Source organism: Theropithecus gelada, chromosome 3 (genome assembly GCF_003255815.1).
Source record: "Theropithecus gelada isolate Dixy chromosome 3, Tgel_1.0, whole genome shotgun sequence".
NCBI classification, from domain to species: Eukaryota; Metazoa; Chordata; class Mammalia; order Primates; family Cercopithecidae; genus Theropithecus; species Theropithecus gelada.
In genome coordinates, this window is record NC_037670.1 from 123,238,967 (window position 1) to 123,253,660 (window position 14,694).

The 14,694-nt window shown below is 36.6% G+C and overlaps 1 protein-coding gene across 3 annotated transcripts in view; it reads left to right on the forward strand.

Annotated features, from left to right (window-relative positions):
• SEMA3C (semaphorin 3C) overlaps positions 1–14,694 on the forward strand; it is a 182,050-nt gene that overhangs the window by 7,646 nt on the left and 159,710 nt on the right. The window contains exon 3 of one of the 3 annotated variants that reach the window (XM_025379296.1): positions 9,153–9,237. The exons of the other annotated variants lie outside the window; for them this stretch is intronic. The gene's annotated coding sequence lies outside the window, so the exon portion shown is untranslated. The remainder of the gene's footprint in view (positions 1–9,152; positions 9,238–14,694) is intronic. 3 annotated transcript variants of the gene reach the window in all.

A 14,694-nucleotide genomic window follows, 5' to 3' on the forward strand; every position in this document is an offset into this window, starting at 1 on the left:
CAGAATAAGACTTGCCTTAACTTGAAACTTATGTAGAATATGACATGTGAGTTGTTGATCTCAAAGTTCTATAATTCCTGATATTTTGTTCTTCTCAAGTGTGTTACTAGTACTCTTAGGAAGTGAGAGAAAAACAGAGCAAATAATGAGAGAGAGGAAATCACTTATTTTGAATACTGTTTAAAAGAGATGTATCAACAGTAAAAATACATCTAATAAAATTCCACAATTTCTAGCTCAATAATTTTAAACATTCCTACAATGAACTACATAGGCAAGGTATATGAAAAGTATCAGGCAAAAATAGTTGTCAAAATGTACAAATTTTAAACCTTGGTACAATACAGTTTTCTTAGGAGATTTCACAGTGTACCTGCTTGACATGCCTGCTCCAAATTTATTATTATTTCAAGTTTCTTGTTAGTCAAATGATGACTCATCTTATTGTACCAAGTAGGTTTTTAAGTTTCCTCCAAAGTAGTTTATTCTCAACATCAAAATATAGAGCTTTGTATGAGGTTAACGTATTTAAGAATGTATATTTAAATACTTATGACATATACTTTTACTTCATATTTCTAAATTTCTATTACTGTTTTCCAATAAAAAAATCAGCAACTGAAAGGTGTTTTGCGGAAATTCAGATAGTTTCAAGTTCTATCAGACAGAGGTCATGTTTTATATCTCTAAGTACCTTTAGATTCTCTCGTAATTACTTTACCTACTGGCTCTTTTGTCTTGAATTCTTCTCCATCACTTTAACTTGGTCCTCTGCCTGTCTCTCTCTGGGTGAAACCTGAGAAGAAACCACTCAGTCTTGTGTTACTTCAGGTGCCATAAGCATCATAGTCAATTTTAAGGTGTGTAGAACCATGAGTCTCTTCTCCCATTCATGTTCCATCCCTTTTTCTTGTGGTAAAATAATGGAGTGATAACATTTGTAAAACAGTGATTTACAGATTCGCCTTCCCTGTTGATCTAGGGCAAGGTCAACCAGATGGTCAGCAGTCCTGTGGGAGAGTGTACCTCAGATGTTATTAATTAGTTACATTTGTGCTACTAAAATCTTCTGTGTTGAGACCTGTGACTTCTAATAGGTATTTTCTTTTGTAATTTGTCTAACTCTTATTTTATGCCAAATAGCTTTGCAAATGAATATGAGGTTCACACAAATGCTTTTAGTATAAGTTTTTCCTTAGTTAAGATTGGCCAATCTTCCAGCCCATCGCTGATTTTCACATTTGCGTATGCGTGACAATGGTTTAAAAACAGAAAACTGACTGTGAGTTTTGAATTGGAAATAGGTATTTTATGAGTAAGCACTAGACTTGCATAGGATTACCTTTCTTTCTTTCTCTCTCTCTCTCTCTCTCTCTTTCTTTCTTTCTTTCTTTCTTTCTTATTTTTTTTTTGAGACAGAGTCTCACTCTGTCTCCCAGGCTGGAGTCCAATGGTGAGATCTTGGCTGACTGCTACCTCCACCTCCTGGGTTCAAGCAATTCTCCTGCCTCAGCCTCCCGAGTCGCTGGGATTACAGGTGTGCAACACCATGGCTGGCTAATTTTTGTACTTTTAGTAGAGACTGGATTTCACCATGTTGGCCCCGGCTGGTCTTGAACTCCTGACCTGAGGTGATCCGCTTGTCTCACCCTCCCCAAGTGTTGGGATTACGGGTGTGAGCCACTGCGCCTGGCCCTGTTTTTTTTTTTTTTTTTTTAATTTATTTACTTAGTGATTCATTTTCCCTTTTGTCTATGCTGAACTTTTACTAATAAAGCTGCCAAGTCTCCATGTCTTTGATAGTGTATAAATGAAAGACTATGGAGTTGTATAAAACATCTTTTAAAATCCCCTTCAACAAATAACCCCTGTGAACTAATGAACTAAGCTCCAAAGCTGATGAATTGTTATTGGACCATAAACTCAAAATATTAAATTGCCTCTTTATGAGCTCTAGTAGCATTAGCATTACAAGGCACATTTGTTGTAGTAGTTTGTGTTGTGGTTGCCCAAGAAATGCAAAGAAAAACAATTATTCCTGATTTCTCCGTTAATCTTGGAAGATGCTTACTCTGGCTGTATTGAATCTTCTCAGTTTGTGTTACTAAGAAATATTTAGTTCTCAGCTGTGTGTTACGGCATTTTCCTTCTTTTTTTTTTTTTTGGAGACGGAGTCTCGCACTGTTGCCCAAGCTGGAGTGCAGTGATGTGATCTCGGCTCACTGCAAGCTCTGCCTCCTGTTCACGCCATTCTCCTGCCTCAGCCTCCCAAGTAGCTGGGACTACAGGCACCCACCACCACGTCTGGCTAATTTTTTGTATTTTGAATAGAGATGGGGTTTCACCATATTAGCCAGGGTGGTCTCGATCTCCTGACCTCGTGATCCGCCCGCCTCAGCCTCCCTAAGTACTGGGATTACAGGCATAAGCCACTGCTCCCGGCCGTGGCATTTTCTTTTAAGTCGTCTTATGATGGTTTCAATTAAATGTCACTGAAATATCTTGAAGCACGCATGAGTGTTTTAGTAAACCCAAACTCAAGGGGTGCCCTGTGAATAAAAAGTTCCCTCTACTCTTCCCCTTGTGAGAGTTTAGTTGCACTCAGCAAAGGATTGATGAATTCATGTGTGAGTTGGACATTACCTAAATCATAAGAGTCTAGAATAGAGTAACACTAAATTTGTCAAGCAGCAAAGTAAAAACTGTTATAAAATACAGTTGCAATGGAAGATGAGAAAAATTGCTGAGAAATATAGCCTCATATGTCTATTTTCCCCTGTAATATGTATTGATATAGGGCTCTGGTAATCAAAATAAAACAAAAACTCTAGTAGAGTTGAATTGGAAGGAGAAAATTTTATTTCAGGTATTGCAAAGAATGTCTCTTGAAAATATTAGGATAAAATGTGTTACATTGATATGCTGTGGATTTCTCCTAGAAAAAATTTTTAGAAAAATGTGTAAGCCTATATTTTCCTGTTTTAAAAAGGTAATTACTGTTCCAGGTGAGTTTCATCAGATTATAATAAGCTTGATTCTGTTACCAATAAATGATGTTATGTGTTAAGCCATTCAGAGGAACAAAGTTCCTACAATTGGGAGCAAAGAAGGAATGCTTTAGTGTTCTGAAATTAGAAGAGTGAGCTTGAGTGTTATGTTAATCAGTCATACAACCAAAGTGGTTGCATTAAAAAAAAAGTGGCCCAGCACGGGGTTCACGCCTGTAATCCCAGCATTTTGGGAGGCCGAGGCAGGCGGATCACAAGGTCAGGAGATCAAGACCATCCTGGCTAATACAGTGAAACCCCATCTCTACTCAGAATACAAAAAATTAGCTGGGCGTGGTGGCGGGCGCCTATAGTCCCAGCTGCTTGGGAAGCTGAGGCAGGAGAATGGTGTGAACCCGGGAGGCGGAGCTTGCAGTGAGTCGAGATCGCACCACTGCACTCCAGCCTGAGTGAGAGGGCGAGTCTCCGTCTCAAAAAAAAAAAAAAAAAGTGTTCTACTCTGTGGATTAACCATAGACATGCCTGCTGCATTGAACTCTTTATCAAATGAAGATGGTGCAAGTGATCCTAGATAGCTTATTTTACATTTGTTCACATGTTGATCATATATGTTGATATGTTGTTCACATATATTGATAAAACAATGTTACATAGCCTTTATTTGCAATGTTGATTCAGAAAATATATCTAGAACCAAAGTTATACATTTTCACATTCTTCCTAGGTGTATACTACTTTTTGTCTTCTTTGTTTCTAAAATAGTTTTGGTAATTAAACACTAACATTAATACTGACTTTGTGACAGCCATTTCTGTAGCTGCCATGAGAATTAGTTTTAAGATCCACAAAGATCACAATGAAAGGAAAAAGGGAAAGAATGTTTTCTCAGTAAGGTATGCTGTAAACATATCATGTTAAGTGTATCATGCTAGAATTTTACATTTCTCTTAGAACATCAGACCTGCCTGAAAACGAAAGAAAATTCATTCTCTATACCATCCCAAATTCCTCATTTAATTTATGATTCATCAAGGCGAAGATGAGGGGAATTACCTCGCTGGAACATGTTTATTTTGTTGCTGTAACTGAGATCTCCCTTTGTGCCTATGCGAGCAAATCAGTGCTTAGATGGATCACTGTAGAAAAAAATTATTATTCACTCTCCTCATTTCACTGTGAAATTTATCAGGGTGTATCTCCATAAATTCACTATACCTTGCACTGTCTTTTAAAACAAATAAAATATTCAGATGTTCTTTTTCAGGGATATCATTCATTGCATTAAAAAGTAGCACTGAGACACTCAATTTTTTCATTTCATAAACGTCTTTTATATAACAAGGTACAAAAAAACTATCACTTTGGTTTTAGTTCCATTACTGTTAAAAAAAAAAAAGAACAAACATTGGGAAATAGAGCTGTGAGCTTTGGGCAAATTCAGCACTCCTTTGCCTTCTCCATTTTCATTTATATATTACTGAAGACTTCTGTTGTTAAGGAAAACACATTCAAAAGCAAGGAACAGAAAGGTAAGATGTTTTCTAGCTCAGAGTATGAGTTGGCAAGAAGGGCACGTGGAAGGCAGAACTAAGTGCTGAGCCATGTGCTATTTTAGGGTAGCACTAGCCATGAAACAATTTGCTGAGCTGTAAATGATGGCAAGTATGTTCTACATTTTAAATTGCAGTCTTTTCAGAAACAGTCATTTCAACCCATCCTCCTTATCCAATGAGAATGAGCTGTCTTTAAGCTCTCAGTAAAGAGATGTTATTTCTGCAGAGTGCTTTTTACTTTTCAAATAATTCCCATATTATTTAATTTATTATAGAAAGTCTGAAGTAGATTGGCATGGAGGCTAAAGCTCTTGGTTAAGGTTCTACAGCTTGATGGTGGCATTGACAAGACTAGAAGACAAACTGGTATAAGAAGAGAAAAATTAATTATGAGCAGTGCTTGTATAGAATCAGAGACACCCTGCAAATGTATATTACAGAATCTGCAGAAATGCAAGGCTATTAACATGAATATTAACAAACTTGCTTCATGCTATTTCTTCCCCGAGTATGTACAGCACTGTAGCTTTAACATACCTTACATTTTTAATTAAGGGCTGATTTTCAGCAATAATCTGAGGATCATTATATAGCAGACTGTAAATCTGCTCAACACCATATTTTAAGTGCCTCTTAATTCTCTTTGCAAAGATTGAGGCAATACATAGGTAAGAATAATTTATATTTTCATTTATCTCTAATTCATGCAAATTAATGAACATACTAGTCTTGTCTTGCTTTCCCCAAGTTACTGCTCTTGTAGTCAAGAGCTCGTTTGATGTGCTATGTACATCAAGATTCCATATTCCCATTAGTCAGTCCCTAGAATATTCCACTCTACTCATTTATGTATTGCCTTAGAGTGAAAAATCCATTAAAATAATCTTATATTCTGGTTTGAACTGATGCCACTGAAAATGCTAAATATTCTTGCCTTACTCAACTTTAACGCTTGCTAGCATTTAAGATTCTTGATAATGAAAGTATAAAATATTCTACCTAATTAATTTCTAAATTACTACCTTAGTAAAACTATTTTCTGATAAAAATGATCAGGTACCAGACTTTGAATTTTGAATGCAAGATTGCTGTTATATTCAATCTTATTTGTAATATAATGGCTAATGTTAAGTCTGTAGTCTATATGGAATAGATAAACCCAGGGAGTTACAGCAATGTAATTTTACAGAAGATTTCTGTTCCTCAGAGAAGGGAGACAGACTGTTGATCCAGCAAAAAGAAAACCTTAACTCTATGTAGAATTAATAGCTCTAAAGAAGCAACTTCTAAATTATTTTAGGAAAAAACTTATTTCCTTATAGATTTTGACTTGCTACAGATAGAATTAATTATGGAGAGAGGATATATATCTGAGTAAAAATAAATGCCTAACTCTCTCTCTCACACACACACTCACATTGTCTATGAGTAAAATTACATTATATTTGAAGATCGTTTTAGTCTTTCCTAAGTGTATATTCTCTTGTATATTCATATAACAAAAACTGTTAAGTCAGAAAAAAGCTGTTGTATTCCTGGTATCATTTTAAATGCATTATTTATATGTTTTCTTATTTTACATTTATGAATAACCACAGATTTATAATTATATAATTGGATCGTTAGTTTGGTGAACACTTTATTACTTAAAACATTGTTACAACAGTTATATAGTGACAGCTTTTGTTGCAAGCAAGCTGAGGACCAGGACAAGCAACTCTGGTGACTTACGAATTTGAACCCTGTCTCCCTCCCATTTGTCTGACAGCTAGTGATGGTGAGAACAAAATGAGTTGTTGAATGGCAACCCGCAAAAAGGAAATAATCCATCGCTAGCACAGATAACAGGGATGTAAAGGGAGTGAATGGGGCACATAATATGTAAAGGCATCAAGAAGATAAATACCTAAATTTGCTCTCTACGCCTGCTTTTCTTTTTTCCAGCCAGCGAAGTCTTGCAACCCAAGTTGCTAGTGTTACTATAGTTAGCATCAGTTGCCAAAGAGTGAGCAGAATCTCAATTATAGCATATGAAATATAATCTTTAATTATGTGCTTCAGTTTTCCAAAATCCTCATTTCATAAAAGTTAAATTAGAAAAGACCTTTTCTCTTTTGTAAATAGACATAACTTTGTACAAACTGTGTGAAGTACACCAAGCTAGCACTTCATTCATCACTGAAATTTAATAATGAACACAACGGGTCTGAAGGTTTTAAGACAGCAGTAACAAAATTAGAAACTGAGAATAAGGGGAGTTGAACACCCTAGTGTTCTTGCTTGACCTTCCTTGTAATTGAGTCAAGTAGAAGTAATGTACATGATCACAGTTTATTTTAAATGATAGACTATTACATGTAAAAAGACAATTCCAATACAGCTATAATTCTTAACACAGGGATCTCTTGTTTAATGGAATTAGTGAGTAGTAGCAAAGTGGTTATAAAATTGGCTTGTATAAATATTATACAAATGATATTTTTCTGTTGAATTTAGTTACATAATTAGAGCCCATGTGTATACAAACCATTCAGTAGCCTGAATTGAACAAATTTTAATAAAGGAACTTAACAGGATGATAAGGCATGTAGAAGTTTAGATATGGTATGGTGGATACTTTAGAGCCTTTTAAATAACATGTCTGCCCTTGTAGATAGATGTACACTAGCTATCATAACTCAAGCAAAATAAAAACTTTACGACTTAAATTACCCCTTGATTTGAAGAGAATTATCAGATAATTTAATTTGTGTTAGTTGCCAGTCAGAGCCCTAAATATTCTCTAAGCAACCTGGTTCTGTATTCACAACTAAACATTATTACATACTAATGATGCAGTTAATAGGAAGAGTTTGGAGTCTCATTGCCATGATATAGGAATCTGACATTAAATAGAGCCACCGTTTATAGAAACAATCTTTCTGGCATCAAAAGCCTCCAACTTTGTTGGTTCATCCAGCCAGATTGTCGCTTCATAAATCCAGGCTCAAGGGCTTTTTCCTTTCTCCTGAAGAGTAATGCTCAAAACATTCCAAGAGACCAGAACATTAAGCAGGAATAAAACAATGAGTGTATTATCATCACCAAAAGAGCATTTTGAATTTTATTAGAAGAAACCAATTAAGATGTTATTTTCAAGTAAAGGGCTTGGCATGGCTTCAGAAAGTTACTTTCCGGAGTCGGGCAGGGGTTTAGCTGGCACAGAGAGCGGATCTTTAGCTTAGAGTTTTGACAGCTTTAATGCACATGCAACTGGAATTTTTTTTCTTTAAGCTGATTCTTTTAAAAGCCACACTTCCTGCCACTGTTTAACATAATTGCATCAATTCCATTTTCCATTAGTAGTCAAAACCTGCTGATATGACTGGAGTTTTAAAACCTTTGTGTAAAAATCTAATTATGTAAAATGTTTTCAGAGGGAACTGATAATGAATATGATCTATGCAGCTGTATTTTCTATTTTGATATCTAAAGTACAGTAAGGAAAGGATTCTTTATGCTAGTATTATAACCTTTGGTTATTCATTTAATTATATTGACAGCAGTGGTATAATCAAGTTTCTATTATAGAAGAAAAAATATTCAGTCAGCTTTACTTTGTGGAATAAAAAACAGCACATACCACTTGTCTACAGAATAATGAAATATTCTGGTTTTAGGTGAAAGGAAATGCTTGCCTCTCCCCTTATTATATCTATAGTATTCCTGTCTGTTATAATGTTTTTATTTTCAACAGCTTGTCTGCATAGAATATTTTATAATGATCTACATTGGTATATTTCATCTTACATCTACCTTCTATTCTTACATGTATTCAACACTTTTAATATGCATAATTATATGTAGACATTTCAGATACTACACTAGAGACTTAAAATATAAAATATGCTATCTAGCAATTGATCTCTTGCATTTGTTTTCCTTTCTTCCCTCTTTTTTTTTCTTTTCTTTTTCACTGACATGAGAAAAAGATGATCAAGTTTAGCCTGGAATTATTCATGAAATGGTAAAAGCTTCAGAGCCCAGGTGCTGATGGAATGTGTAGCAGGAATGTAGTTAAAGGTGGCCGAGAGTTAAGATGTGTCATTTATTTGTGCTATAGAGATGAAATTCAGTGCCATGAGCACTTAGATGAAATTACCTCTGCAATAACCATCTTCAGTTTCCAAATTTTACAATATTTGATAGTAAGGCATAGTTTTAACCTTTTCTAATATTGCTTCTGGGTAAAAAGAATATTAGATTTTTAATAACTAAAGATAAATTTGCTGAGGTCCACTAATAGCACAGACGTTTTTCAAGATATGTACGTATCTGTATGAAGTTCCAACAGTAGAAATTTTGTTCATCTTCCAGGGGAAGCAGGAAAATCTAGTTAGAATTGATTGTTGGTGAATTATGGATCGTTAAGAGAAAAAAAGCTTTTAGGCCCTTTTATAAAGATTGTTATGTCCATCTGTCTCTCCTTCCTTTGCTCTACTCACCCACCTTCCTTTGCTCTACTCACCCACCTTCCTTACAAAGAGGTTTTATTATTCCATTAAAAAAAAAATGCCCCCAAATTACATTCAGTTCCATGACTCTTTTCCAGAGCCTACCTTGTACAATGCTGTGTGCTACATCTGTGGGTACAAAAAGAAGTGTGGCATGAATTTGGTCCTCAGCCATCTACTCTAGCAAGCAGGATATGCCAACCATGTAAATATTACACCAGGCAAACGTTGCTGCATACCATAAAAGAAGCATGGACACCTCACAGAAGGTGACATTAAAAAAAAAAAACTATCTTAAACTAGTTTAGAGCATCAGCTTTAAACCCATTGTAGGCATTAATCATTTTGCTAGCAGGGATTAGCTTTATCATAGTTACAAACTGGATGGAGATGGGAATTAAGTTGGAATGCCCAGGATGAGCTTATTGCGCTTATTGCAGGGGTCTCCCAGCCTCTGGGGCAAAATGCTTTTGCTGATTTTGTTTTCTTTACCTCCAAATTCCCAACAGTGCCTGTAACGGTGCAGAGTCATTATGACTGCCTGACTGATAACTGACAAACAGGCTGACTTCTAATTGTCAAATTAAATCCAAATGCCCAGAGCATTTAAGATCCTAAACTGTCTGTGGTGGTGGTAGGGGTCTCTCTTCTCTCTGTTCTCTCTCTCTCCCCCTCCCCCTCTGTTCCCTTCTCTCCCCCCTCTCTCCCTTGCTCTCCCTACCTCCTTTTCCCACCCACCCCCCAAAAATTGGCCATAATTGAAGGTTGCAGCAAAGGCATGAAGGAGGCTATTTTAAATATCAGAAGTTCAAAACAACATTACCTCAAGAAATGTCTTTCTTGGCAGATTTCATACCCAGAATTCAAAAGTTTTTTTTTTTCCTCTGTGCTTTCATTTTCATCAGCAGTTTGCCACCCTATTATAGGGCCACAAGGCTTGAAGTTAGAAAATTAGCACTAAGATTCAGAAAATTCAGGAAAAAGAAACTAATTCTGAGTTTTTGGAATGACTGGTAAGGTTAAACCTGAGATCCTAGAGCACTGATTCTCAACCTTGGCTGTACGTTATCTAGAAACTTTTAAAACTGCTGATGCCAAGGCCACACCCCAGACCAATTCAGTCAGTATCTCTAGGGATGACACTAGTGTTGTAAAACTGTCCCAGGTGACTCTAATGTACTGTCATATTTGGAAACCACTTCCCCCAAGTCCCTAAAATGCAGTTTTTGTTACACAACATGAAAGTGTCAGGGAACTCCTTTTAACAATAAAAGAGAACACTATTCAATCTAGTGTTCTAGCAGTTTTCAGGCTGCAGTCCTTACTAAAAGTTAAAGTTTAGCCCCTTTTCAACAATTGAGATTCTCAAAGCCAGATAAATCATCATCAGTGTAGTGATAATGCAGTTTGAGTGTCTACAACCCATTAAGAGTGAACAAATACCCTTCACTTTTGTGTGGAATGTGAAGATCCATTTCAAAGCCATGATTTAGAAAACTATGTTCTATTTTCCATATCCTTTCTATTTTGAAGCATAGTGACATCTCTGTACGAATCTCAACAACCTGAAAAGGTATTAAGGGCAGGTGTGATGGCTCATGCCTATAATCCTAGCACTTTGGGGGGCTAAGGCAGGTGAATCACTTGAGGCCAGGAGTTCGAGACCAGCCTGGCCAATTTGGTGAAACCTAGTCTCTACTAAAATTACAAAAATTAGCCAGGCATGGGGGTGCACGGCTGTAGTCCCGGCTACTGGAGAGGCCGAGGCATGAGAATCACTTGAACATAGGAGATGGTGGTTGTAGTGAGCTGAGATCTTGGCACTGCACTCTAGCCTGGGCAACAGAGCATGACTCTGTCTCAAATAAAATAAAATTAAATACGCCTTTAGGTTACATCATCAGGCCTAACATATAGGGGGTTAAATACAGGTTTGTACAATAGATGCCCTCTGTGTCTAATGGTGGGATAGCAGACTTTCTAAAAGATGAAGAAGCTGTAGTGGTGGTAGGGGTAGGGGAATGGAAGTAGAAGATAGGGAAGGCTTCCTCTCACTCACAAAAATATGCCACTTATGGGAATGGGAACAGGTTCTGGCTCTTTATGTCTGTTTCATTGTATATTATTTTTTCTAGCCTTTTAAATGATGTGTGATACATAGTGGATACTTCACACACTAATGTACTGCAGAATGATGTTTCCATTGAGAAGGACCACATATATTATGGTAGTCCCACAAGATTTATTTTTAATTTTTTTTTGAGACAGAGTCTTGCTCTGTCGCCCAGGCTGGAGTACAGTGGCATGATCTCAGCTCACTGCAACCTCCACCTTCTGGGTTCAAGTGATTCTCCTGTCTCAGCCTCCTGAGTAGCTAGAAATGCAGGCATGTGCCACCATGCCTGGCTAGCGTTTGTATTTTTAGTAGAGAAGGAGGTTTCACCATGTTGGCCAGGCTGGTCTTGAACTCCTGACCCCAGGTGATCTGCCTGCCTTGGCCGCCCAAAGTGCTGGGATTACAGGCATGAGCCACTACGCCTGGCCCCATAAGATTATTATACTATATTTTTTATTGTACCTTTTGTATGTTTAGATATGTTTGGACACACAAATACCATTGTGTTAGGGTTACCTACAGTATTTTGTACACTAACATGCTGTACAGGTTTGTAGCTAGGAGCAGTACGCTATAGCATACAGCCTAGGTGTGTAGTAAGAGACACCACCTGGGTTGGTGTAACTTCAATATATGATGTTCAGACAATGACATAATTGCCTAATGAGGCACTTCTCGGAACATACCTTCGTTGTTAAGGGATGTGTGACTGTAAATACTTGCAAGTGAAAGAATGAATGAATTTTATCTGCCTTAGGAGCGGGGGCATAGGTAGAGCAGAAAGAACCAAAATAGTGGATCAAACCCTGTCAAGGCTCTCAGTTCCAGGATCATAAGGTGCAGTAATTCAGAGGGCTTATGCTCTTACTGTTCTTCTTAGCACATAATCTTGGCTTAGGTCTCTGCCCTTTGTACTATAATCCTGCTGTTATCACGTAGGCAGAAAGCCATGGGCTAATGGCTGACACTTCTGTTTTGGTATACTTAAAAATACACAAGGAAAAGTATAAATACCCATGGGCCTCTAGAAATAAACGTGGGGTTTCATTGAGGAATATTGGAAACTTCACTGGAGCCTGGAAATGGGAACAAGACTGCCCCTGCTGTTATGAGTTACAAATCATATATTATTTTACTGTCATGTTGTATTATGATTACATGTGTTTTGGTTTTAGATGATTCAGTGATGTTAGCCTTGAGTAACTGGGTAGTTAAAAAATTCGTTTGGACCGTAGAAATTTATAGTTATTTATGTGATCAATTTAATATTTGTGCTTTTTCAGGAATATAATTTTTCTTTAGTTATATGAGAGATTAACTTTGTTTTAATATGCACAGTTAGATGCTTTCATTAGCTTATAAACATAGCTACATATTTACAATTGAAAAAATTTGTAAGGAAAAAACTGTGTGATACGAGGTAGAAATAAGTCTTCTGGACAGGTCAATAATAAACAGAATACAAATTGAGTACTTAGGTCCTTTGAAAATTGTCAGTGTTGGCTAGAAAGGATATGTTATCTTTATTTGTTCTTACTAAAACAACGTGAAGGCCAGGTGCAGTGGCTCACGCCTGTAATCCCAACATTTTGAGAGGCCAAGGTGGACAGATAGCTTGAGCCCAGGAGTTCAAGACCAGCCTAGAACATAGTGAAACCCTTTCTCTACAAAACATGCAGAAACTACCTGAGCGCAGTGGTGCACACCTGTAGTCCCAACTACTCAGGAAGCTGAGGTAGGAGAATCACTTGAGCCTGTGAGGTCAAGAGGGCAGTGAGCTGTGATAGCATCACTGCACTCCAGCCTGGGTGACAGTGAGACAGTCTCAAAAACAACAACAAAAAACCCCAAACAACATGAATTGAAAAACTTTATATGGCCTTTATCAACAGCTTATAACATTATTTGTTTTAATGCATCAATATAATGTCTTTCATTATACAAGAGGAAAAATAACTTTTTTTGTGGGAGGTATAAATGTAATACCTTATAATGTACAATATACCTAATAAGGGCAAAGTCAGAGACACACATGTTGCCGAGTGGATGCACTTTAGGCAAGATAAGAAAATTAGACAACTATTTTATGAAATGAAACAGCAGATGATATTCTGGGACATTGTGTATTTTTAAAATTGTAGTCACAGAGAATGAAGATATTGATTCCAGGTTTCCACCTATAACTTCACTGATTGATCTTTAATAGAAGAAGATATATTTTCCCTTCGAAAGAAGTGATTAAACATAGTGTGCTCCTATTACTTAGCACTTGGTGGTAAGTTTTGCAAAGTATATAGACACAGTGAAGTACCTGACAATTAAGAAACGCTTAGGATACAGTTCTAGGTGTTGTAAAATATCAATATCTGATTTAGGAAACTGTAAGACTACAGCTCTCTGTGTGTCAAAATGTGAATTTCACAGCTGTGGTGCCTCCCTGGATGGAACAAAGAAAAATTGTTTTGCCTAATGGAAATTACTTCTGGACAACACTAAAATAGCCACATCAGTAAATCTTTGAATCACGTAGTCAAGGATAGTTTTTATTTTTCACATATTTCACTTAATTATTTGTTTTAGAATATTGTTGATAAAACCAAAATTATTAATTCTAACTAACTTGACAACTGGAAACATTGTTTGACTTTGTTATAATTTTATGTTCCCAATTCATTTCTGGAGTTCATCCACCAAAATTAGGTGCAGTAATTCGTTGTACCACCCTGTACAACAGGCAAAACTATGACTCATTTCCTCCATCTAGTTATGCCAGGACTGTTTAGCACAGTGTACAAAATGAGGTGTTATGGCACAATATTTCCCAATTTATTTTGAAGTCATTCAGGCAATATATCCAACATCATCTATTCTAGGGAACACACGTTAAAACACAAATGACATGTTTTCCATACTTCATTCTTGGCTCTTTGTTATCTGAGCAGTAGACAGAAGAAGAGGTGATGGAGTATTTATAGTGTTGTACAATGAACTAGTCACGAAAGTGATTCATTTGTTATATAGAGTTACTCTTTAGTATGTGGACGACTTATAGGGCAGTAGTGAATGGGCCCTTCCAACCTTTATCTTTGCTTTGTTCAAACCAAGATGGAAACAATTGATTCTGTTTAGCACAACCTCTACTAGCTGAGGCAAATGTAGAAACCCTAGGTCAGGCTCAGGAGCTGACTGCATGAGTGTGAAATATTGCTTCACCACTTACTAGCCATGTAACTCACATCAGTTGCCTCAACTTCCTCAACTGTTTACTAGGCTATACAATTAGGATAATATTAGTTGCTACCTGATAATATCATTGTGAATATTAAATTAGGTAATACGTGTAAAACTTATCAAGATGTGACACACAGTAAAAACATACTAAATATAAGATTATATAAAGTGAGGAAATTAAAAGATGACTAGGAAATAATGGGTATTATGTACACCATATGAGTGATAGTTACGTGAAAATCCCAGACTTCACCACTGTGCAAGGTCTCTCCATGTGACAAAACTGCACTTAT